General features: G+C 41.7%; 1 protein-coding gene across 2 annotated transcripts in view; it reads left to right on the top strand.

Annotated features, from left to right (window-relative positions):
- Positions 1 to 27,638, top strand: part of fbrsl1 (fibrosin-like 1) — a 913,938-nt gene that overhangs the window by 375,982 nt on the left and 510,318 nt on the right. The window contains exon 1 of one of the 2 annotated variants that reach the window (XM_078554524.1): positions 17,317 to 17,548. The exons of the other annotated variant lie outside the window; for it this stretch is intronic. The gene's annotated coding sequence lies outside the window, so the exon portion shown is untranslated. Of the gene's footprint in view, positions 1 to 17,316; positions 17,549 to 27,638 lie in introns of those variants that run through there. 2 annotated transcript variants of the gene reach the window in all.

Genomic DNA, 27,638 nt, shown 5'->3' with positions numbered 1-27,638 from the left:
GACCCCTTCCATTACTTTACTGATGACCAAGAGTAGACTGATGGGGCAGTAATTGCCGGGTTAGATTTGACCTGCTTTTTGTGGGCGGGACATACCTGGGCAATTTTCCACATTGGCAGGTAGATGACAGCGTTGTAGCTGTACTGGAACAGCTTGGCTAGGGATGCGGCAAGTTCTGGAGCACAAATCTTCAGTACTATTGCCAGAATATTGTCAGGGCCCATAGCCTTTGTACTATCCAGTGCCTTCAGCTGTTTCTTGATATCACGTGGAGTGAATTGAATTGGCCAAAGACTGGCATCTGTGATGCTGGAGACCTCCAGAGAATGCTGAGATGTATCGTCCACTTGGCACTTCTGGCTGAAGATTGTTGCAAATGTTTCAGCCTTGTCTTTTGCATTAGGCTCCCCCATCATTGAGGATGGGGATATTTATGGAGCCTCCTCCTCCAGTGAGTTGTTTAATTGTCCAGCACCATTCACGACTGGATGTGGCAGGACTGCAGAGTTTAGATCTGACCTGTTGGTTATGGGATCACTTAGCTCTGTCTATCACTTGCTGCTTATGCTGTTTGGCACGCAAGTAGTCCTGTGTTATAGCTTCACCAGGTTGACACCTCATTTTTAGGTATACTTGGTGCTGCTCCTGGCATGCCCTCCTGCACTCTTCATTGAATCAGGGTTGATCATCTGGCTTGATGGTAATGGTAGAGTGGGGAATATGCCAAGCCATGAGGTTACAGATTGTGTCCGAGTACAATTCTGCTGCTGCTGATGGCCCACAGCGCCTCATGGAGGCTGAGTGTTGAGTTGCTAGATCTGTTCGAAATCTATCCACTTTAGCACGGTGGTAGTGCCGCACAACACGATGGAGGGTATCCTCAATGTGAAGGCGGGTCTTGGTCTGCACAAGGACTGTGTGATGGACACTTCTACCAATACTGTCATGGACAGATGCATCTGCTGCAGGCAGTTTGGTGAGGATGAGGTCAAGTATGTTTTTCCCTCTTGTTTGTTCCCTAACCACCTGCTGCAGACCCAATCTAGCAGCTATGTCCTTTAGGACCCTTGCCAGCTTGAGCAGTGGTGGTGTTACCATGCCACTCTTGGTGATGGACATTGAAGTCCTCCACCCAGAGTACATTCTGCACCCTTGCCACCATCAGTGCTTCCTTCAAGTGGTGTTCAACATGGAGGAGCACTGATTCATCCACCCTCCCTCAGCTGTACATGGTAATCAGCAGGATGTTTCCTTTCCCATGTTTGACCAGATGCCATGTGACTTCATGGGGCCTGGAGCCAATGTTGAAGACTCCCAGGGCAACTCCCTCCCGACTGTATACCATTGTGCCGTCACCTCTGCTGGGCCTGTCCTACCGGTAGGACAGGACGTATCCAGAGATGGTGATGAGGAGTCTGAAACATCATCTGTAAGGCATGATTCCGTGAGGTTGACTATGTCAGGCTGTTGCTTGACTAGTCTGAGACAGCTCTCCCAATTTTGACACTAGCCCCCAGATGTTAGTAATGGTAGTATTAGTAATTGTAGTATTTAATGGTGGAGCAGGCTCGAGGGGCCTGCTCCTGCTCTTAATTTGCATGTTTGTATGTTCATATTCCCCAGGGTTTTGAAGAATGAAAGGTGATTTCAATGAAACTTATGAAACCCTTACAGGGTGTGACAGGGTAGATGTGGATGGGACATTTCCCCTGGCTGGTGAGTCTAGAACCAGGGGACAAAATCTCAGGATAAGGGCATTTAAGATAGAGATGAGGAGGAAATGTGAGGTATGTGTATTTGTAAAGTTATTGTACAATTTCTCTGTTGTTCCTCCTTTTTATTTTATGGTGGTGAGACGGAATCTAAAGCCATGTATATTTGCTCCAGCCACGTGGGTCATCATTCAATGCCAAAGTTTTTAATGACAAAACATTACTTAGGTTTGCCAGCAAAGTTGAAGCCCATGGAATAAAAGGGACCGTGACAGAAACAGCGAGTAGTGTGAATGGTTGGTTTTCAGATTGGTGTAAGGGGTCCCCACTGCTTTTTTATACTAATGAACTAAACTTGGATGTATAGGGCACAATTTAAAAATTTGCAGATGACAAAACTTGGAAGCATTTTGAACTGTAAGGAAGTTAGTGATAAACTTCAAGAGGACAGGCAGGCTGATGGCATGGGCAGAAACATGGCAGAAAAAATTTAATGCAGGGAAGAATAAAGTGATACAATTTGGTAGGAAGAATAAGATGACTCAATATAAAAGGGTAAAATTCTCAAGGGAATGGAGGAACAGAAACCTTCAAGTCTATGTGCACAAATTGTTGAAGGTGGCAGGGCAGGTTGAGAAAGTGATTAAAAAGCCACATGCATTCAAGGGGTAGAGTACAAAGCAAGGAAGTTTTGATGAACCTTTATAAAGCATTGGTTTGGCCTCAGCTGAATTATTGTGTCCCATTCACTTTAGGAAGGATGTGAAAACATTGGAGAGGGTGCAGAAAAGATTTATGAGATTGATTCCAGGGATTAGGGACTTCAGTTACATGGAAAGACTGGAAAATTTGGGGTTGTTCTCCTTGGAGATGAAGGTTGAGAGGAAATTTGATTGACATGTTCAGAATCATGAGTCTAGACACATTAGAAACATAGAAACTGTTCCCGTTGGTGGAAGGTTTGAGAACTAGAGGACACCGATGTAAAGTATTACATTTGAGGTCTATAAGATTGATGTTTTAGAACTGTAGCTTTAAATTTAGGATAAATGAAGGGGCTTATGTGACCTGTTCTGCAGTCTGCCTGACTGTAAGCCTCAGTGGTTTGATTGTTAGAGATCAAACAAAGGCTTAGATTGTTTTACTGAGAAGAAGATGCAAGATATTTATGCTTGGAGACAATGACAGCAGTCTCTGGGTTTGCAATGAGTAGATTGAGTCTCCTAAAGTCCCAGAAAGGTTTTGAAGATACCAGATTTTAAATAGTGCTGTAAACAGTCCGTTTACTTCCAAGATGAAGGCTGCTTGACTTTGCAAGCTACCGCAGCTGGACATGGTAGGGAGATGATCACTCATTGAAGAAACTGTAGTCTTCTGCAGATCCTGGGAGATTTGTTCTGGCATGGTCAGGGGGAAGAATAATCATTGGGACAGGCTTTACTGCTGATGGTAGATTTAGGAAACTCTCCAAACACTGAGAAAAGTGGCTGGGGGCAGTCACTCAAAGTTACTACTTAATTAAGTGAGTATACAGAAACCCATTTGAAACCAAGAACAACTGTGGATTGCTTGCTTCTGGGGAGACTGATGGGTGATGACTATAAAAGGGGAATGTTCCTCTCTAGTTTAAAGTATAAGTTACTTACTAAATAAAGAGTGTTTAGTCAAGAGTGCTTTTACTCATTTGTTACAGTAAGAGCTTTAAAATATGAAATCTTGTTCTGTCAATCTTTCAGCTGTCAAATGGAAGTTTGAATCTCCTCTTAAAGTTACATAAAAGGTGATTGGCAAAAGTACAAATAGTAACAAGGAATTTTTTTTTGCATAGCAAGTGAATAGGTTCTTGAATGCACAGCCTGGGAGTATGGAGGTGGCAGATTGAGTTGTGCCTTTCAAAAGGCAATTGGATAAGCAGCTAAAGAGTGAAACTTTGCAGGGCTACGGGGAAAGAGTAGGGTGTGGGACTAGCTAAATGGCTCTTGCAGAGAGCCAGCACAGACAGGCCGGATAGCCGCCTCCTGTACAGTAACCATTCTATGATTCTTTCATTACAGGATAACAGGCTACACACCACCAGTGAGGTTTAAAAAATGGTAGAGAAGATGAGGTAACTCAGGAAGTCATGATTAGGTGACACAAAGCTTGATTTTTAAGGCGTTTAGATTTTAGGAGAAAGGCAAATTGTAAGAATTTTAAAAAATATTCTCTCATGGCATGCGAACGTCACTGGCAAGGCCAGCATTTGTTACTCGTTCCTAATTGCCCTTGAAGGTGATGAGCCGCCGCCTTAACCGCTGCAGTCCATCTGGGTGCAGGTACCCCCACAGAGCTGTTAGGAAGGGAGTTCCAGGTTTTTGACCCAGTGACAGTGAAGGAAAGACAATGCAATATAGTTCCAAGTCAGGATGGTGTTTCACTTGGAAGGTGGCGATGTTCCAATGTGTCCACAGCTCTTATCCTTCTAGGTTTGGAAGGAGGCTTGATAACTTTCTGCAATGCTTCTTGTAGATGGTACACACTGCCTCCACTATGCATCGGAGGTGGATGGAACGTCACTCAAGTGGGCTGCTTTGTCCTGGATGGTGTCGAGCTTCTTGTTGGAGCTGCACTCATCTAGGTGAGTGGAGAGTATTCCATCAAACTCCTGACTTGTGTCTTGTAGATGGTGGACAGGCTTTGCAGAGTCAGGAGGTGAGTCACTAGCTGCAGAATTCCCACCATCTAACCTGCACTTGTAGCCACAGTATTTAAATTGCCGATCCAGTTAAATTTCTGATCAATGATAACTCCTAGGATGTTGATGGTCAGGGATTCAATGACTTTAATATTCTTTAATGGGATGTGGACGTCATTTGTTGCCCATCCCTTATTGCCCTTAAGAATATCAAGGGGAGATGGTCATTGCCTGGCACTTTAATTATCAAATTTGTGCCACACACAGATCAAAAAACTGAGAAATTATGAACCACACACATTTCTGCACTGAATACTGTTTGACGACTTCATTTCAGAGATTACTGTACTCACCATATTTGATTCAGGCAACGTATGTATTTTAAAAACTGCAAAATACAAGTGTGAAGTGAAAAGGTTAATATTTTTTGGCACTCCATAGCTAACTAAATGATTCACCTTAGTTAATATTGTACCATGGCCTGATAAGATCCATAATTACAATGTCCCTGAGTTTTCTTTATAACCTTATCACTTATCAGTAGTGCTAATGAGTGTGTTTTTTGCTTTTCTATAATTACTACATCATAAAATAATTTATACACTTGCAGATTGTTGATGATTGATTATTTTTAAACAAATTAGATGTGTAATTCTAATGCAAATGCAAAAATAATACTAGTTCAAAGTAAAAACAGCCTTGTAAAAATAGCCGGTGGGATATAAAGTCTCAAAGAAACTAAATTGTTCCAGTTTTTAGCGTAATCTACCATACCAATATTGGGACAAACTACAAGCTAGAGAATTAAAAATTTTAATCAGGGCAAGTGGTAAATGAATTAATAGAGGATGAGCACAGAGCAGATCTACAGGCATTAACTAAAAGCAGTTTAAACAAGGTATTGACTAGACTCAAAAAGAGGGGAGAGAGATTTTTTTTTTTGAGAACCATGGATGGACAGCTGAGGCCTGTTGCTTGTAATTCCTGTGCCATATGGAAACTTCAGGATACTTATCTTGGTACCATGTGTGTAGGCGGTATCCCCAGCTACTTGAGCTCACGCTCAGAATTGCCAAGCTTGGAGGGCAGCTGAAGTCACTGTGGAGCACCATGGAGGATGAGTGTTTCCTGGATTGTACTTTCCAGGAGGTGGTCACTCCACAGGCAGTGAGTTCAGGAAAGTAAATGGATGGCTATCCAGAAGAGTAAGAAGAGGTAGGAGGCATAGGAGTCTTTTGGGTGTGCGCCACTTTCAAACCGATACCTCAGCAGTGTAGACTGCTCAGATTGACAATGCATTGAAGGAGTGCAGTCCACACTATGGCACCAATGGGCACAGGAAGGAACAGCAAAGAGTAGAAATGCAGTTTATAGGACATTAGGGGGAACAGACAGAAATTTTTGTAACCATGAGTCCCACATGGTGTGTTACTTAAAAAATAGGACTTCAAAGGTAATAATTTCTGGAGTAGTGCCAAAGGCCATACACTGTCAAGAGTAGAAATAGAAAGGGAGTATCAGTACATGGCTTGAGACAGAGTGTTACTCACAATAAGTGCTTGTCATGGAAGAATGAGTCCAATCTGGTTTATTCTCAAGACAGCTTTGCAGTATAACAGACTCTTCCAGTCCCTTCCATGCTGCACCCATTTATAGGTGAACCAATGCCCATCACCTGTTTAAAGAAGCAGTTGTCTTAACAATGTAATTGATATACAATGTAATTGCCAATCAACAAGAAGACTGTTATTGGACCTTGACAGAGTGCAGGAGGGAGGGCTTCAGATTTTTGGGGCCTTGGAACCAATTCTGGGATAGGAGACACCTATTCAAAAGTGAGAGGTTGCACCTCAAAAGACTGGGATCAATGTCATTGTAGGGAGGTTCACTAGTGTGTTTGGGGAAGGTTTAAGTTAAATTGGCAGGGGGGAGCACCAGCATATAGAAGTAGGAAAGAGGATTAAGCTGTATAAAGGAGTGAGACTGCTGGGTAGTACTAGAGAAGGAAACTTTTTCGAGTTACCAACAGTCATAGATTGCAACTCTTTCGAGTACAATCACAGTTCTTGGTTTCCGGGAGTGGGACATGAACCCACAACCCTCTGATTCAAAGGCGAGGGTGCTATGAACTGAGCCACAGCTGACACCTCTACTAGAGAAGGAAGTCGAACCATATTAGAGAGGATTAGATTAAGAAGGACTACGAGGAGTGGTTTAGAATCCATCTACGTAAATGCAAATGCAGAAACTCTGGTCAGTCAGGTCGGTGAGCTACAAGCACAATTTTCCATGTGGGAATACGATGTAGTGACAATAACTGAAATGTGGCTTAAAAATAGAAAAATTGGGTGCTTAATATTCAGGGATACAGTGTTCAGAAAAGGTAAGGGAGGGGAAAAGGTAACTGGGGTAGCAGTACAAATTAAGGAAGATATTGTAATGTTGGAATAAGAGGATATTCATGAGGGGGACGAGGACAGAATCTATTTGGTTAGAGTTGAGAAGCAAAAAGAAAATGATCACACTACTGGGGGCATTCTCTAGGTCTCCAAACAATGAGAGAGCAATAGATGAGCAAATCTCCATGCAAGGACATGTGCAAGAGTGGTGATATTGAGGACATTAGTTACTCAACTATCAATTGGGATATTATTTTAGAAATGATAATCAGAGAAAAAAACTCAACAGGCAATTAGAGAGATTTGAGTTAGTTCAGGATAGCCAGCATGAATTTGTAAAAGGCAGATTGTGCTTGACTAATCTAATTGAAATTTTGATGAAGTAACAGACATTGATGAAGGGAATAAAATGGATGTTGTCCATATGGGTCTTAAAAAAGCATTCGACAAAGTACCTCATAGAGAAAAACAGAAAATGCTGGAAAAGCTCAGCAGATCTGACAGCATCTGTGGAGAGAAAAAGAATTGACGTTTCTAGTCCATATGACCCTTCTTCAGAGCTACCTTGTACCCCATAGAAGGTTGGTTAACAAAATCAAGGCTTATCGAATAAGGTCAATGTCAGCTTGGATAAAAAATTGACTTAAAGATGGAAAATGTAAACGGTTGTTTTCCAGACTAGGACAGTGCTTAGATCACAGCACTTTTTTTTGATATAAACGAATTTGATATTGGAATTAGAGTAAAATTTCAAAAATTGCCGATGATACCAAACTTGAAGGGGTGGCAGACAGTGAGGATTATACCAATCAACTGAAACATGACATAGATAAACTAGCTGAATGGGCAGACAAGTGGTAGATGGAATTTAATATAGAGAAGTGTGAGGTGATGCATTTTAGCAGAAGGGATAGGGAGAGGCAATATACACTTAATGGCACAGTTCTAAAGAGTATTCAGGGACAAAGGGACATTGGGGTTCATGTGCATAGATCCTTGAAGGTGGCAGGACATATTGAGAGAATAGTTAACAAAGCATATGAAATCTTGGGCTTCATAAATAAAGGTATTGAGTACAAAAGCAGGCAAGTTAAACTGAACCTGCATAAAGCTTTGGTTAGACCACAACTAGAGTATTGCGTCCAGTTCTGGCCACCATACTTTAGGAAGGACGTGCGCGTCCTTGAGAGGTTGCAGAGGAGATTTATCAGAATGATTTCATGGATGAGGGATTTTAGCTACAAGATTAAGTTGGAGAAGCTGGATTGCTCTCCTTGGAGCAAAGCAGATTGAGGGAGGGATTCGATAGAAGTGTACAAGAATTGCAGGTTAGGATAAGGTAGACAAAAGCTGTTTCCATTAGCTGACACAAGGACCAGGGGGGACAGATTTCAGATTTTGGGCAAGAGATGCAAGGGGGATATAAGGAAGAACTTACTTACACAGCGAGTGGTAATGACCTGGAACTCTTTGCCTATGAGGGCAGTGGAAACGAAAATGATGAATGATTTCAAAAGGAAATTGAATGGACGCTTGAGGAAAATAAACTTGCAGGACTACTGAGATAGAGCCAGGGAATGGGACTGATTGAATTGTTATACAGAGAGCCAGCATGGACTCAATGGGCCGAATGACATCCTCTGCCATAATGACTCAAAAATAAAACTAATAAATTCATCAGACACAACAGTGCATTAAAGAAACATTTTCAACATTTCTTTTCACAAAGTAAAATAGTACAGTAACAGTTTTGTTTCCTCGTATATGGAGTTGGTAGTTAATCACAAAACATTTGTGGAAGCTTAACATTGTTTAATTGAGCTTTCAGTTAAACTTTGGTTTTGAAAGATGCTGATGCATGCTTTGTAAGTTTTGTTCTTCTACTTCAGGTGGTGAAGTTTTTTCTGTCACTCCTCTCTCATCCTCTGGTCACCCTGAATGCAGCTAATGAAGTATTTCTGAATTATAGTCACTGTTGCAATGCTATAAAAAGATTTAACTTCCTATGTTATTTCTTGGGAAGGCCTGGAACAGCCAGTTAGATGAGATGAGATAAGTAGGTGATTCTTCAATTCATATTTTTATGAATTTTGTAATTGCAGTACGAACTATGTGGTACGTTTAGCTATCAATTGAGGCCCAGCAGTGTGGGCTGACTTCATTTGGTTTTAACCAGAATCCCAAATGAACATAGCTCTTTCAATATGACATGTTTGAAGTTAACGCTGCTATGTTAATATACTGGGACACTGTGCATCAAAATAGAAGTATGTGGATAAAGTTGTAGGTGCATTGATTTTTAGTAAGCCTGCACTTGTCTCAACTCAGTAACAGCATCTCGGTGTGAAAAGGGGCATAGGTACTGTACTGCATTACTGTAAAATTCATAAAGGAATGATCTTACAGCATCTTGTAATTGGTTTACCAAGCTTTGGACATGTAACATACCCCACCATTGCAATAAGTCTATATATAAGCAGCCTTTAACCTTCTCCCAACCAATTGCATGTGACAGTCCAGGGTGTACCCCTCTTAACACCCATTGCCTGTCGGGATAGGCTCTGACGCCCCACGACCCTGAATTGGATGAAGCGGTTGTGGATGAGTGAGTGAGTATTTAATGTATGCAATTAAAACACCCACTTAAAGTGGAGAGAGCCTCAACATCAAATGCCCCAACATCATAAAGGCTCCTTTTATTGCACCAACATTCAATTTATCTTACTAATTGCCTTTCAGTTTTCTGATTTTGTCAAATTCAAGCTGATTGAGTATGAAGAGAGTTTTATTCTGTGAACTGATGTACTCTAGCATGAAGTGGGGACTGCCCAAATGTATTTAACCAGGCAGAAGAGAGATGAAATTAATTGTTTTTAATTTTGGCACAGAAATGAAGAGGATCATGCTTTAATCCTAGGCACCACTCAGTTTGTGGTAAAGTCAAAAATGTTCATTAACATTGATTCTATAACAAAACAATGAAGTATGGCCCTACATGCTTGTTGCTCATTATCAGTCACTTTGAAACACTGACACTCATTAGACACTTCCTGCTGGGTCTTGTACCCACACAATATGATAGAATCACAGAATGGTTGCAGCACAGAGGAGATTATTCAGCCTACTGAGCCTTTGTTGGCCCTCTGCAAGAGCAGTTTAGCTAGTTTTTTTTAAACTCCCTGGCATTTTCCCATAGCCGTGCAATAATTTTCCCTTCAGGTTGTTATGGCACAGCCGATGGTAAATGCTGAGCTACTCAAATCCCAAAGGAAAACTTGAAACAACTGCCGCAAATGTTTTGCAATTAGTATAAATTTCGAGATGCGCATCTTGAATTCAGTAGTAATAAGACCACCAAGGCCTATAGGTTTCTTACAAAACTAAATTAAACCTTCATTAATAGAATAAATGATTTTAAGCACACACACAGAGCTACTACAAATTACTACTATAACTTCTAACTCCCTGGTTAATCTAACTCTCAGTTACACTTTTGTTAAGGTAACAGTAAGACACATAGACTATATAAGACCCAGGCAAAGAAACATGATACCCTGAACAATCCAATTCAAAATAAGTTTTCTTAACTTCAGTTCTTTGTAGACAGCAGCTTGAGGCTTAGATGCTGGAGGCTTTTCGCACTTGTTTTAGATCTTAGAATGCCTATCCTTACACTCAGCCTTCTCTCCTTTATACATATTTTCCCCTTTGAATGCAAATTCCCATTGTTTCAATTTTTTCAAAGTCTTTGGACTTCACCTCTCTAATAATAAACATCTCTCATAGTATCAATTTTATCAGTAATCTTTGGGAAAAATAAATGCTGTTTCTTAACTTCTCCTAGCTAGGTGAAACATTTCACCCCTCTGAATACAAGCTAGTCTGGTTTCTTTAAAATGCAAATGTTCTCTTTACACCTTACATTTTAAAACTTCCTCCATGTTAACCTACTTAACATTTCAAACCTAGCTTATCTTCTGATACATCAAAGCCTTCAGACCAGCTGTCTTTGATTCAATTAAGCCACACACACACACACACACACACACATATAGACACAGACCTCACCATTACTCTACTTAACAATAAATTCCAATAATATTATGAAAATTATTATATCTTCCTGACAAGGTGCTTATCCAATTTCCTTTTAAAAGCCATGATTGAATCTGCCTTGACTACCCTTTAAGACAGTGTATTCCAAATTGTAACTATTCACTGAGTCAAAAAAAAGTTTTTCCTCATATTACCTTCAATTCTTTTGCCAATTACTTTAAATGTGACCTGTGGTTCTTGACCCTTCCATCGATAGAAACAGTTTCTCTTTATCTAATCTTATCTAGTCCACTGTTGGTCTGTTGTAGCATTTCTAGCATTCTGGCTAAACGATCCATAATGAATTTTAATGGCTATGATCATACTGTTAGACAGTAAACATTATTTTAAGTTAGTTGGACTTAACTAAGCTGATTCAGCTGCATTTGTTTTATTGAACCATTTTACAACGAGATTGCAGCAGTTTCCTTGGTGGAAATCCGGACTTTGTGAAAAGATTAACTTGTTTATTTATATGTGGCTGTCTAATGTTCGACATTTGATATGAACTGTTGCTCATATAGCAGTATTACTGGGCGTTGCACTTTGATAACGTATCCTTGATCACCCATTGTAAAAGTTCAGTGTGATAAACTACTGTATCAGATTGCTTACCTATTTTACAGGGCTATGGGGACTAATTGGATAGCTGTCAAGAAGCCAGTAGAGGCATGATGGGCCAGATGGCCTCCTCCTGTGCTGTATGATTCTAGGATAAAGTGACTAACTGTTACTGGATACTTTCCAACTCAACACGCAGTTTCAAAGATATTTGTTGTGACTTAAGAAATGGTGTTGCACTTGCCTGGAAGTGATTGCAACCTGCTAAGTACTGCTTCTTAGTTATTTGCTAAGTTTTTGTCTCTTTTAAATAAGATATTCTGAACAGAAGTTCATATTCATCCAAATATCTTTGGTTTTTCTCAAATTGTTCTTTAACTTTGACTGCACTACAAGTGGATATTAGGGGGCATGTTGAAGTGTTTGAGAAATTAAGCAGAGTGATTTTTTTCTTCCAAAATCTGCCTCCTTTCCTTGTAGAGAAATGCTACCTTCTGTTTGACACTTTTCCCTAGTAATTCAGACAGGAGGTATTGTAGCCAGTAACCTTTTTAATGCATTTACTTCAGCACCTTTCAAACCTGCAGCCTCTACCACCTAGAAGAACAAGGGTGGCATGGAAACCTCATCACCTGCAAGTTCCCCTCCAAGTCACACTCCATTCTGACTTGGAAATATATTACCGTTCATTGATTGCATGGTCAAAGTCCTAGAACTCCCTACCTTGTAACTCAGATAGCCAGGCATTGAAGGATAGAGCTGGAGCCTGGTCTTTATACACTTAAAAGCTTTTATTTATAGAGAGACGCACAAATTACGCATCGTGCATCTACCATCCAATAGCCATAGTTTCAACCTGCCCTAAATGTGAGCACAGGCTTCATGCCCACCACCTAAATACAATTAAATACTCAATTAATATACAATTAACATACCTACCTGTAGGTGTACCTACACCACAATGACTACAATGGTTCAACTTGTTCACCACGCCCTGAAGGACAATTGGGGATGGGCACTAACTGCTGGCCTTATCAGTGATGCATCCCATGGACGCACAAAAACAGCATCTTTAGTAGCCACAATTGTTTTCATCCTACACCACCTCTAGTCCCATGTTGAGAGGGAAAAAATCATTCTTCCAGAAATCTATCCATGGTGCATTTTTTTTATCTTGATACTGCCTCTTGGCACACCGTCCCCAGGCATGGTTCAGCTTTCAAGTATGCACATAACATCTATTGCTACCTCTCTTGACCTCCCTCAACTGCCTCTGTACTTCAGATTTCTAGTCTGACATTGTCATGGATGTGTCATAACTTCCTCCAGCTCAACATTTGGAATGCTGAAACCATGATTTTTAGTCCTCATCACAAAGGACTGTTTTGCCACTGATTCCATCTCCCTCTTGATCATTGTCTCAGGCTGAAGCATACCATTCACATCTTTAGTGTCCTGTTTGACCTTGAGCTTTATGCAGCACATCAGTTCTCTCACTGAGACTGCTTATTTCCAGTTCTGGAACATTGCCTGCCTTTGCCCCTGCCTCTGTCACTGAAACCTTTATCGTTGCCTTTGTCACCTCAAAACTCAACTACTGTAATGCTCTCCTCTCATTCTCGACCCTTCGTAAAGTCCAACTTAATGAAATGTTATATAACATTCTATCCTATTGCACAATAAGTCCCGTTTGCTTATCACCCCATTCTTACATTGTCACTTGATTTTCCCCAAACCAATAAAGTATAAAAAACAGTAGAATACTGCAGATGCTGGAAATCTGAAATAAAAACCGAAAATGCTGGAAACACTCAGCAGGTTAGGCAGCATCTGCAGAGACAGATATGAGCTAATGTTTCAGGTCTGTCATCTTTCATGAGAACTGGGAAATGTTATAGGATTTGAGCAAGGTGTAGGTAGGACAAGGACAATGGAAGGTCTGTGATAGGATGAAAGACAGGAGAGATTAAATGACAGAAGAGCTTGTTTTCCAGGGTCAAAGAGAATGGCAAAGGGCAAGAAAAGAAACAAAAAAATTTTACCTGTGCTGCTGACTACAAGTGAAAATAAGGGAAACGCCAAAACGTGTAAAGAAAAGGAAACAAAATGGGGCAGAGATTACGATCTGACATCTTTGAATTCACTATTGAGCCCAGAAGGCTATAAAGTGCCGAACTGAAAGATGCTGTTCCTCAACTTAAGTTGGGCTTCACTAGAACAGTGTGGTAGGCCAAGGGCAGAAATGATGGCGTGAGAGCAAGGTGGAGAATTAAATAATGAGCCACTCAGGGTCATGCTTGCGGACTGAAAGGAGCTGTTCCACAAAGCATTCACTCAATCCGCATTTGGTCACCCCAATGTAGCGGAAACCACATTGTGAGTAGCGAGTACAGTAGACGAGATTGAAAGAAGTACACAAAAGTGCCTGCTTCACCTGGAAGGACTGTTTGGGGCCTTGGATGGTGAGGAGAGAAGAGATAAAAGGGCAGGTGTTACATTTCCTGTGTTTGCATGGAAAGGCGCCATGGGATAGAAAGGTGCCATGGCAGGGAGACGGGGTGTTGGAGTGACTGAGGAGTGGACCATGGTATCACAGAGGGAATGGTCCCTTCAGAATGCTGAAAGGGAAGGGGTGGGGAAGATGTGTTTGGTGGCGGAAATGATAGAAAATGATCCATTGAATAAGAAGGCTGCTGGGGTGGAAGGTGAGGGCAAGGGAAACCATATCATGGTTCTGGGAGGGAAAGGATGGGATGAGAGCAGAAGTGCAGGAAATGTGGTGGAGATGCCAAGGGCCCTGTCAATGATTGATGGGGAGAATCCTCGATTTGAGGAAAAAACAAGACATCTCTGAATTGTTGTGGAAGATCACTTTATCAGAAAAGATGAGACGGAGGCAGAAGAACTGGGAGTATGGAATGGAAAACAAAAACAGAATTACCTGGAAAAACTCAGCAGGTCTGGCAGCATCGGTGGAGAAGAAATCAGTTGACGTTTCGAGTCCTCACGACCCTTCGGCAGAACTGAGGTATAGTTAGGAGAGAGGTGAAATATAAGCTGGTCTAAGGTGGGGGGCGGGGGGAGAGAGAAGTTGAGGGTGGGGTGGTTGTGGGGATAAGCAATCAGTGATAGGAGAAGATAATCAAAAGATGTCACAGACAAAAGGATCAAAGAGGTGTTGAAGGTGGTGATATTATCTAAGAAAAGTGCTAATTAAGAATGGAAGGCAGGATACTCAAGGTACAGCTCTAGTGGGGATGGGGTGGAAAGACTAACAAAGTTTTAGTTTTAGATTTAAAAATAATGGAAATAGTATGGAATAGTATGGTATGGAAAAGTATGGAATGGAATCCTGACAGGGCGTGAGGAAGTGTAGTCGAGGTAACTGTGGAAGTCATTGGGCTTATAATGAATATTAGTTGATAGCCTATCAGCAGAAATGGAGACAGAGAAGTCAAGGAGGGGAAGAGTCGGTGATGGACCATGTGAAACTGAGAAAAGGGCTATTGGAAGCAAAGTTGAAGTTTTCCAATTCGGGGCGAGAGCAGGACACGGCACCAATGCAGTCATTAATGTAATAGAGTTAAACCTCTGTACTTCATTCAAATCCCTCCATAGCCCTGCCCTCCCATATCACTGCACTCTTCAGCCCTATTTCCTTTCCTGGGACATTGTTCTCCTGATTCCAGCCTTTCCTCCACCAGTGGTTGTCGAATCATCAGCTACCTTCCCCATGTCACTTTTTGGGATCTTTTGGCTTTTGTTCAAATCCTCTTTATGGAAAAAATGGTTACTTTAAAAGTTGTGTTTTAGAAGCAGTGTATTAACCTAAAACATGGAGATCTGAGGCCATAGATAGTTAAAATACTAATAAGCCAGCTTTGATGATCGCTCATAGACCGCAAGTAATGTAATTGGGTAGCTTGGCTCCATCACTAAATATCTCATATTGTGTTGACGCTTTTTGATTTCATTCTTTCTGTGAAGAGTCAGGAATGAAGCAGAGTTACAAATATCTAAAAGGCAATCTAGCTTTTCCAACAGAGAAGCTGCTGAAGCAGAAAAGCCTCCAGGAAAGTCAGAAGTGTTATTCTGTTTAAATTAAGCAAGAACATCTAGTGAAGTTGGATAGCTTAGCCTGTTCATTATTTTCCTATTATGCAGAGATCAGTTGTATCAATTGAACTAGGTGAAGCCAGTCACAACTATTGATCTGTGGAATAATAGTATAACGATTCGAATCAAATTTCTCATCACTTGTTAATTCAGTTTGACTTCATAAGGAGTGAAGAAATGCATGGGCGAAAGACAAGAGAATCCTGTCCAAATCGCACGGAGATATTGCTGTTATATCCCTGGGTTAAACTATCACAAGTATATATAAGCCATTTTGGGACAATTCCTAAAATAAGTAAGGCACTTGGATCTCTTGAAGAAGTAAGTGATGTCACAGAATCTAAGTATCTGAATTTGGAAAAGCTCCTTGGAACTCCTTCTAGATTTTCCCACCTTTTTTGAAGCTGTTTGGATTGTTTCCCACCATTAGAAGCTCTGTAGAAATTCAAATTGTTTTGGGTCCCTGTGCTTGTGTCACACAGGTGGCATTGGGGTGGTTTCTCCTCTTCTTCCCTCTCCCAGCTCACCCCAGTAGTAAAGTAGCTGTTGTCTACTTGACACCTGCTTATTAGTCACAGTTGATGGTCTGAGACTTTCTGGTGGAGGTCTTTGCCAACCCAAAACTGCCCAGGGTTGAAGAACTGTCATGATTCTTTTTTGCAGTTTTCAAATTTAAATGAATTCTTTTGGATGATTCCTGCAGAAACACTCAAAACTTAAACAAAAACAGGAATACCTAGAAAAACTCAGCAGGTCTGGCAGCATCGGCAGAGAAGAGCAAAGTTGACGTTTCGAGTCCTCATGACCCTTCAACAGAGGGTTTTTAACACATATCTTATTTGACTATATTTAATAGTACTGACACTGCATATCTGGACTGTGTACAATAAAGGAAACGTATTCTGACGTATACCGTAATTAAGATTTATAGTCTGGTGTCATAAAACAAATATTTTAATAGCTGTGCAGATAGGTGGTTCATTGAAGGCTTTGACATAGTACAGAAGGGGCATTTCTTGTAATACAAAATGGGCCAATCCAATTAAGATTCCAAACAGAAACACTTTGTTGTATTAATCTTTAAGATCTGAGTAATACTTTCCTATTGGGTCAGTTGGTAACTGTATTACTAAACTGTGCAGACCAGGGACGTCCCAGGTTTTATTCCCAGCCTGTGCTCAGTTAGAGTGACACTGGGATAATGTCACTGTCCCTAATCTCTGGGCTGGAAGGATGGGGTGGGGAAGAAGCTTTGTTTTCCCACTCAAGTTGCAGCCCAATGATTCCTGCTATGAAGTGTTGATGTGTATATTAGTTGAGCACAGGATTGGGCTTGGCTGTGATTTTTAGCAAACTGGATTTTTAAAACAGACTGACATACATAGAATATATAAACCCAGAAAATGGCCATTGACAAGGGGTTAATAAGCCATGAATAAGGACTTTGGGACCAGTGTTAGATGAGTGGAAGCAGCTTGTGCAGGTAACAGCAAGCTTTATAGATGGAGCAAAACAGGGCAGAGGTGAACTGTAAAGCTCATAAATTCCCACAAGCTTCTATTATTGCCACATTTAATTGCTATAACTGCCATACTATGGAGGCTTATCAGCTGCTGTTCTAGCAAAGTGTTTGGTTTAGATAAGTGTAGAAGTCTGATAAAATACTGATAACAGTAGAATGATACAGGCGTTTTGAAATACTTGTGACATTAGCCTTAGATCATCCCAGTGTGTTCGCTCCAACTCTGGTTGCTAGAACTTTACTAGTTTTCTCTGCACTGCTTATGTTCACTCAACAAGTGATATTTTACTTACTCTCAGCTGGACACCTCCTTAATTGACCAAGTTTTTATGATTCATTTTCATCTGGCATCTCTTGGCCTTTCGATTTCGAATGAATGCAAATTGTTGGTGAAATCAAGTTATGAGGAAGTATATAAGGTATAAACTGCCTAAAAACCTTTGTCTTCATTTTCAAAGGAGTCTGTGTGGTAAGTATGGAGGTGTGTCTGGAAGTACATCTAAGTAAAAATGATGGAGTTTTGTTTATAATAGATTTTTCATGACAAGTATTTCAGAGAACGATATGAAAAATGAGTAATAAACTATAAAACTGTTAATGCTTTGGAATAAGAAATGTTATTGGTCCTCAGTTTGGTCTCAACATTTCTCTGTTCCTTCAAGATACATTGTGAATGGTGTTATGTAAACTTGATAACTTATCCATGAAATTAAAAAATAGCCTCAACTGTATTGATAGTGCTGCTCATATTAACATGTAAAGCAGTCATCAATAGGGGTTGTTCATTTGAAGCTCCTCAGTTGCTACCATTGAAAATATATTTTGGAAAATCTCAAAATTCTTCTGTACTAAATGTAGGAATTAAATTAAGTTTTGACCTCTTAGAGGAGAAGAAATAAAACACAACGTGGTGCGAGCATTATTGGGTATCAATAAAAATACAGGTGCTTGATTGCTGTGAAATTATTTGAAGTTAAAGTCTGAAAAAATACTGCCTTTGTTCGCACTTTGCTGGTGACAGGAGATAGGGAGTGCCTCAGAAAGCTTTTATCAAAATCTGAGATGATTGAGCAAGAGGCATTTGTTGACTTTTATAGACCATCTGCTTTGTAATCTGGCGATTGGTCTATATACATCAAGTGAGTTAAGTAGTCTGGGGCATCTGTTGGGTCGCAAAAAATGGCTCAGTCCTGTAATGAAATGACGGTAAGCAATTCCAGCTGTAAACATTCACATTTCTAAAACACCTGCCAATGACAAGTGATCAAAATAAATAAACAGAAGCTGGCATTGGCTAAACCAGATATCTTCAATCGTTCAACCTGTATAGTAATATTACATTTGTGTTGTCAGATTTTTTATTGATTCTTGGTTAGGTTGATTAATTTTACATCTGCCTAGCACTGTTTATCGTGGTTAGAGTCATAGAGATCTATAGCACAGAAAAAGGCCCTTTGGCCCATCGAGTCTGCGCCAGTCAAACAAGTACCTAACTATTCTAATCCCATTTTCCAGCACAAGGCCCATAGTCTTGTATGCCATGGAATCGCAAGTGCACATCCAAATACTCTTTAAATGTTATGAGGGTTTCTGCCACTACCACCCTTTCAGACAGTGAGTTCCAGATTCCCACCACCCTCTGGGTGAAAAAATTCTTCTTCACATCCCCTCTAAACCTCCTGCCCCTTACCTTAAATCTATGCCCCCTGGTTATTGATCCCTCCACCAAGGGGAAAAGTTCCTTCCTGTCTACCCTATAATTTTATACACCTCAATCATGTCCCCCCTCAATCTCCTCTGCTGCAGGGAAAATAACCCCAGTCTATCCAACCTCTCCTCATAACTAAAACTCTCCAGCCCAGTCACCATCCTTGTAAATCTCATCTGCAGTCTCTCTAGTGCAGTCACATACTCCCTATAATGCAGATTCCAGAACTGCACGCAATATTCTAGCTGTGGCACAACCAGCATTTTATACAATTCCAGCATAACCTCCTGCTCTTATATTCTACACCTTGGCTAATAAAGGCAAATATCCCATATGCTTTCTTAACCACCTTATCTACCTGCCCCTCTACCTTAAGGGACCGGTGGACATGCATACCAAGGTCCCTCTGATCCTCGGTACTTCCCAAGGTCCTACCATTCATTGTGTACTCCCGTGCCTTGTTTGTCCTGCCCAAATGCATCACCTCACACTTATCCTGATTAACTTCCATTTGCCACTGATCAGCCCATCTGACCAGCCTGTTTATATCCTCTTGTAATCTAAGGCTATCCTCCTCACTATTTACCACCCCACCAATTTTCGTGTCACCCGCGAACTTACTGATCAACCCTCCTACATTCAAGTCTAAATTGTTTATATGTACTACAAACAGCAAGGGACTCAACACCTGTCCCTGTGGAACCCCACTGGACACAGGCATCCAGTCACAAAAACACCCCTCCACCATCACCTTCTGCTTCCTGCCACTCAGCCAATTCTGGATCCAATTTGCCAAATTGCCTTGGATCCCATGGGCCCCATGTTATCAGTCTCCCATGCGGGACCTTATCAAAAGCCTTGCTGAAGTCCAAGTAGACTACATCAAATGCATTGCCCTCATGTCCACAGCTGGTCACCTCTTCGAAAAATTCAATCTAATTGGTCAGACATGACCTCCCCTTAACAAAACCATGCTGACTGTCCTTGATTGATCCTTGCCTCTCCAAGTGTAGATAAATTCTGTCCCTCAGAATTGCTTTCAATAGTTCCCCCACCACTGAGGTTAGACTGACTGGCCTGTAGTTCCCTGGTTTATCCCTTCCTCCCTTCTTGAATAATGGTACCACATTGGCTGTCCTCCAGTCCTCTGGCACCTCTCCTGTGGCCAGAGAGGCATTGAAAATTATTGCCAGCACCCCTGCTATCCCCTCCCTTGCCTCACTCAACAGCCTGGAATACATTTCATCCTTTTTCTCTTTATCCAATCCTGTCTCTCCCTCGACATCCAGGGTTCCCTGGATTTGTTGGTCCCACTCTTTGTCTTTACTGGAATATATTGGCCCTGTACTCTCCCTATTTCCTTCTTGAATGAGTCCCACTGCTGTGATGCAGATTTACCTGAAAGTAGCAGCTCCCAGTCCACTCTGGTTCTTGCTTCATAAGGAAGAACTGACGAGTTTCTGGATAAATTAATAGGTTTAGCAAATTTGAAGAAACACTTAGTTATAGATTCCAAGACCATTATATGTTGCTCAGTGTGTTTATAATCTGTAGAGTTCTGCAAGATCCTAGGTTTAATCCCAGATCTCCGCTGAGTTAGCTAAACTTGAACGATTGGTAAAAATCCTTCAGTTGGCCTCAGCACAACTTGGCTAGCAAGGTTTGAAATAATAAACCAGCTACTGTTTGCTTCACATAGGCATTATGTGAGGACAGATCAGATTTGACTGTGTTAGTTATCCCTACAGCCAGATAGTGTGTGAACAGGTTCTAACTAGGCTTACATTAAGTATGGCCAGTTGGGTGAAATACTCAGTACTTTCTCTCACCAAGGGTCAGTGCCATTACTAAAACCACAAAAAAAGGAGTAGAAGACGTAAGTAAATAATACACCCTCTCCTTATTTTAATTTATCATGTGAATAGTAGGCCTGAGATTACTGATTGTGAAGTGGCCAAAACTTATTTTTGTGTGAGCAAGATTTGGCAGCAGTACCAAAGTTACTATTATAGATGATGCAGTAGCTGCTTTTATGTTAGTTTACTGTAGTGTTTGTCACCAGCAACTAATGAGCAGGTCTCACCCAGCTTTCGAAAGATGCACTATTCCCCTTTGGGGTGCATTCAATAATATAATTTTGTTTTATTCTTGGGCATTCTCGGGATGTGGGCATTGCTGGCAAGGCCAGCATTTAGTTCCCACCCCTAATTTCCCTTGAGAAGGTGTTGATGAACTGCCTTCTTGAACCACTGCAGTCCATGTGGTGTGGGTATACTCATAATACTATTAGGGAGGGAGTTCCAGGATTTTGACCCAGTGACAGTGAGTGAACAGCAATATATTTCCAAGTCAGGATGGTGAGTAACTTTTTCCAGGTGGTGCTGTTTCCATGGGCCTGCTGCCGTTGCTCTTCTCGATGGTAGCAGTCGTGGGTTTGGAAGGTGCTGCCTAAGGAGCCTTGATGAGTTGCTGCAGTGCATCTTGTAGATGGTACACACTGCTACCACTATGCATCTGTGGTGGAGGGAGTAAATATTTGTGGAAGGGATGCCAATCAAGCGGGCTGCTTTGGCCTGAATGGTGTCAAGCTTCTTGACTGTTGTTGGAGCTGCACTCATCCAGGCAAGTGGAGAGTATTCCATCACACTCCTGACTTGTGCATTGTAATTGGTGGAAAGGCTTTGGGGAGTCAGGATGTGAGTTACTTGCTGTAGGATTCCTAGCTTCTGACCTGCTTTTGTAACCACAGTATTTATATGGTTAGTCCAGTTCAGTTTCTGGTCAGTGGTAATCCCCAGGATGTTGAATTGTGCCATTGGTTTAAGGCTTCTGGTTTCTATAAAATACATATGTAACTAATCCTGTACCTTTGCACTCTGGATCTCTAAAACCCAAAATAAAACCTCTACTATTAGATGTGATTTCGTGATTGGGCAACACTTGCTGAACAATCCTGAGTGAGCTAATAGCTACATTAACAATCTACTTAAGGTCATCAGTTGAGCTCGTAATGTGGTTCATTTACACGTTAAGTGACATGCATCCATACAATTCTCCACAGCAAAAGGAATATGTTCAAGCTTTGTGCCTTTTTTGAATTACGGGGGAGCTTGGGAAGCCTATATTCCCCTGTTGCTTTCTCCATGGCAACACCTTGGCCAATCAGAGTCAACTTGCCAACCAATCAGCACCCTGTTTCTCCTATTGTATGAATTGTTGTGATTGTTTGAAATTTGGCCTCCTTGCATTTATTCTGATGTTTACTTTCCAATTAGACTTGTTGGCTTTAAAGAGACATTTAGTTGCAATTTTGCAGAAGAATACATCTTGTTTCTCATGGCGTGTTTCTGACTTTTATAAAGAGGCACATACTTTGACTCTGAACAATTCCACGGGGGTTTTGAAAATGCTGGAAACACACATCAAGTCTGTCAGCATCTCTGGAGAGCGAAACATGGTTTAATGTCTCAAGTCTGCATTAGAAAATGTTACAGATGTGCTGATTTTCAGCAGGTAAAGAGCTAGGGAAAAGGGAACTAGAAGGGCGAGGTTGCAGGAAAGCTCAGCGTAAGCTTGACAAACAACATGTCATCTTTCTACTTGGCATTTGAAAGAATTCTGGTCTTAACACTGACTTTAATAACTTCAGACCTGTTGTCTTTTCCACAGCAGCTGCTGGTAATATAGGATGGATGCATTAAAACTACTGGGAATGGTAGACATGTTTGTGATGGAGTTCCCATTATCAGTAAATCAGTTTCAAATATGTCCACACCATTGTTGTATCTGTTGTTCTTACTCCATGATCCGTGGTTATGGGGGCATTAGTTTGCTTAGCCAAATTCTCCATGCTATTCTCCCACTATACTGTTCTACTCTGGACTCTTTTCATTATCACCTTCTCTTGCCTGGCATCATGATCACTTCTGTCAATTAACCATCTCTTGTCATTCACCAAATCATGCATCTCTCTCTTCTTCTGCCTCTTTTCCCTGACTCTATATTCAATTAAAGTTTCTTGCAATTGCTTCAAACCTGGCAATAGGTCAGCGACCTGAAACAATGGCCTGGATCTTAAACAGCGTGGAAATCATCTGCCACTCCACTCAAACTTTTCCACGCCCCAATGCTGCTCCGCATTTCTTGCCAGGTCTTCGGAGCCCAGCTTCTCCAGAAATGCAGAGTGCTGCATCCATTGAAGAGCTACATTGCAATGCTATAGTGTTGGGGGAAGACCGGATACGCTTCCTTTTTACAGCACTAGCTGCCATATGCTAAGTTTAACGGTCCAGTGTGAATGTTAGCGAATGGGAAGGGTGAGTAGGTGAGTATGATCGATGGGTGAGGTGGGTAGTTGGGGCTAGTCAGGTGAGGTCAGGGGGAGGGGGCGCATGGTTGGGTCTAGTCAGGGTGGGTAACCTGTTCTGGTTAGGTGTCCAGGGTTTATCGGGTGGTCGGGAGTTAGCCAGGCTGGGTTGTGGGATAGTCGGGAGGGCCGAGAGAGTTCCAGGAGGCAGTGTGAGTGATTGCGGGGGTCAGTTCTTTAGCTACCCAGGAATTAGACTAGGATTTTTCGATCTAAAATTTCCTCGGTAACTATTCAGGTAAGTACCTGTTCCAAGTTTCCGACCCTTACTCAGAGTCGGAGACATTCACGGAGGGTCCCAGGGAGCAGAAGAATTGCTTATCAGAAGTTCAAACTTCCCGGGCAATTCCTATGGAGGTCAACATGTTGGGACTTTTGCGAGGTCTCGACATGCATCTTTAATCATACATTTGGTCTCCGACGATCTGGAGACCAGGAGATCTGGACCATTAACTCTGTTTTTCCTTCCACAGATGCTGTGTGACCTGCTGAGTGTTTGCAGCACTTTCTGTTTCTATTTTAGATTTCCAGCATCTCTGGTATTTTTCCTTGTGCTGCATGGGTATTTTTGCTAGTTACTTCAAATAAAATTAAGTTAAATACCTCCAAATCATGCTTTTAGTTTTAGCTGTAGAAAATGTTTTTTCCACAGATAAAAGTATGATGCTTTAAGGAGACACTATATCCATTATTTTTCTTATTGAACTGTTGGACTTTACAATGTTTTAAACCTAAATAATTTAATAGCAGCTGTGGTGTTTTATGTGGTTGCTGTAGTATTAAGGGTATCTGGCTAGCAAGGGTTAATGTGGGACTGGGAAACAATACTACCCACAGTGTGATGTAAAGAGAGACATGACCTGAGATGAGAATCAGCTGTGGACTGGACAGAAACCTGTGTAGAAGCAAGCATGGAGTTAGCTCATAGCTTGGGCTATACCCTGTATATATGTACATAGTTATGTGTTGCCAATAAACAGTTAACCTTCAACCATACAAGACTCAGAACCTCTTTGTGAAGCCTACTAAACATAAAACATGGTGGCAGCTAATGGAAAAACCCAGAACCTCAGAGAAGCTGGAGCAGAAATACAAACGCTGGAAAATTAAAGGTGTAGCATTCTGACCTGACTGAACACTTGAAGTGAGGACACAGAGGGAAATTGCCTGAAAGAAGTTCCACTGCAGAATTGGAAGCAGAAAGGCAGAAGAGAAAACTTCACTGTGCAGCTGGGGGCTCCACAAGATCTCGTAGAGGTCCATTGTGAATGCCCACAAGAGTGCAGAGTCAAAGGACCTAGCAGGGGTCAGCAAAAAATTCAGCTCTAAGCCAGGACTAGTTTAAAAAGCTTCAATGCTGTAAATAAAAAAAGTCAGAGCAACCCATTTCTGAAACCACTGAGGCCAGCCCAGGTTCAGAATTGCTGCCATACCATGTGGCAGCCAAGCTTCTTGTCAGGAAAAAAGGAGAGCAGGTTTAACAAAATCTCAGCCAAAGCTGGTAATTGATTATAAAATGCCCCAAAATCCTCCATTATCGCAAGGAAGGCCCCAAATTGTTGAATTAACAAATCTCTGCAAAAAACTAAACCCCAAAGAGGTCGGGACCGCCATCACCCCGGGAGCCCACTAAAACACGACAAGTGCGGGAAGACTCTTTGCAAAAACGGTTACTACAGCACCAACTTTAAAACCTGCCCAGCATTTAAAGTTCTACTCAGCTGAACTTTAAAGCAACCATGGATAACAAATCAACATTGCCAGATCAAAATTGGGGACTTTGGCAGAAAAGATTCTTAAGATACATAATAGCTTCAGGGTTAGATAAAAGTGAATACACTACTTTATTCAGTAAGTCCGATAGCCGATGATATTATTGCGAGGCAAGGACTAAATGAATCCTCAGATATACTTGATGAAGTTCTAAAACTCTTCAATACGTAATTTAACCTAAGAAACAATAAAATTTTAGAGATTACTGAAAAATGAGAAGGGGTAGTGCCCTTTCCTTGACATACTAGCTGAGAAACCTGCTGGGAGGGGGTCTCCACCACAGTCTATCGCAGCCTACCTTCACTGGTCAGTACATGCGCTGGGATTCTTACAGTTCCACGTGCTATAAGATTGGCCTTATTAACAACCACATAAATAGGGCCTGAGCTATTTGCTCACCATGCAAGCATGATGCTGAAATAGGGTGCATCAAAGGCATCCTGCAGAATAATGGCTACCCTGATCAGATCATTTTGCGCTGTATATCGTGCAGACATATGAATGGGCCTGAGGCTGTCACATTCGGCCCTGAAAAGTGCCCAGTCTACCTCAGATTACCCTGGAAAGGCAAGGTATCTCAAAAAATTTGAGCAACAGGTGAAGCTAGCTATTTCACGCTGCTAATATGCAGTAGCAACACGAGTGGTATTCGCCACTAACAGGATGCTGTCGTCAAGCCAAAAAGACATTCTGCGTAACTCGCAAATGAGTAATGTTGTACATGAATTTCAATACCAGTGTGATGCTAGGCATGTAGGCCATACGTGCCAAAGACTGGTGGATCATGGCAATGCCTGTACCAGTCAGAGTCCACTTGCCAACCAATTAGCACTCTCTGCTCATACAGTATAAAGTTGTTGTTTCCCCTGGCATTGGTATTCTTGCGATTGTCCTGATGAGTGCGAGACGAAAAGCTTCGACAAAATGTCTTTTTTCAGCCATACTCAAAATTTTAGACAGAGTGAAATCAAATAAGTGTGTCCAACAGCCTAGAAGACCGGTTGACTCTTTTATAAATTAATTATACAGATTGGCTGAAGGCTGTGACCAAGGTGACCTTAAGTTAGAACTCATAAGGCACAGAATTGTTGTTGGAGTGGCTGGTGATGCCTTTTCAGACATACTACAGGCTAAGGAGGATCTGACTTTAGAAAAGGCCATCCAAATACATGGAGAGTCTGAAATCCGCCAACAGCACTGATCCATTTTATGTGCCAAAAGCAAATCATGGTACAGAGCAACCCCAACTATCCAGCTAGTAAAGCAACAAAGGGCCAGCTGACCACAAGAGGGAGGATGACCACGTCAGCACTGTGGAGCCAAACAATCTTGAGAGCAATGTCCAGCAATCTTGGTGCAGTGTTTCAACTGCAACTGCCTGGGGCACTTTGGAAAGCTATGCAAAGTTAAGACATCCAGACGGGCAGAGGATCTCAAGACAATCCATGAGATTGAAGTACCACCCCAGGAAGAAACCCAGTTGCCTTGCTGGGGTGAGATCAAGGACCTTGGACATCTCAGTAAATGGTCATTTCACCAACTTCAAATTGGAGATGGGAGCCTGTGTTATGATCCTCTTGGATAAGGAACCGTGGCTGAGACATCTCTGGCTCCATATGGCGGACACGCTACTTTACGTGCCTGGAGGAATCCAACTTCTGGTCATATTCATGATCCTCAAACCACTAAAGTATGGCGGCAAGCAGATATTCAAAGTCATGCATGTTGTCTGAAACAATCTTTTTCTCTCATGAGCAGAGATGCCTGTGTTGCCTTTAACCATCTTAAAATGGCAAAAAACATCAAGGCAGCCTCTGTTGTCAGCTACATGGAACTGCAAGTTCCCAAGAGCACACGAAGAATGAAATGCTGGTCTGGGACTTCACCACTGAATTGTCTTCATTCTCCGCAGAGTCGGCTGGTCCACTTTCTTTGCAGGTTGCAGAAGTTCATCTTTGGTCAGACCAGCCAAAGCTTCGGATAATTACCACTTTACGTTGAGTGGAAGACACACAGGAAAATGACCAGCAACAGAAGAATGATCCTCAACCTCAGGCTCCAATGGTTGCTGTGACACTACCTGTAAACACCACAGCACAGACACTGCAACATCCAACCAATGCACAAAGTGGCAAGACGATGCTGGAGCCAAGGAACTAGCGACCATCAACTCACCAGAACACACCACATTGAGGCACAGAAGAACACAGTGTTGTGATAAAAGCCAAACTGCAAGTTGAACCCATTAATGAGGAACATCCAAGTGACAAGGAGGAACACCTTCAACTCCCACAAAGATCACAGTGAACCACATGGAAAAGGAAAAACTTGGTTTGCACCACGAATGAACAGAGTGAGCACTCCAAAAAGAACAGGACAAGCTGGTGGTCCCCAAGCAGAGCAGATTGGGAGCTGACAAAGAGAAGTTCAACTCCAAGGAGCGGACAAAGTGTATCAAAAGAAGACATCCAGACGCCAGAAACACAGACACAACTGAAACTCCAAATCAGTAAGGTTTCCCAAATCAATGGAGCCTACCACTACTCCATATATGACCAGAGCGAGATCTGGAAGAATTGTCAAGCCCCCAGACCATCTGAATTTATAAAGTCAAGACTTGGGGTGCGGGGGGTGTGGTGTGGTGGACAATGGGCAGCACGATTGTAATTTAAATACGTTGGGTAAAGACTTTGGGGAAGATAAAGTATAAAG

Source organism: Cetorhinus maximus, chromosome 12 (genome assembly GCF_964194155.1).
Source record: "Cetorhinus maximus chromosome 12, sCetMax3.hap1.1, whole genome shotgun sequence".
Classification (NCBI taxonomy): domain Eukaryota; kingdom Metazoa; phylum Chordata; class Chondrichthyes; order Lamniformes; family Cetorhinidae; genus Cetorhinus; species Cetorhinus maximus.
The sequence above is the reverse complement of the archived record's forward strand: the minus strand, read 5'-3'. Positions and strand labels throughout refer to the sequence as shown.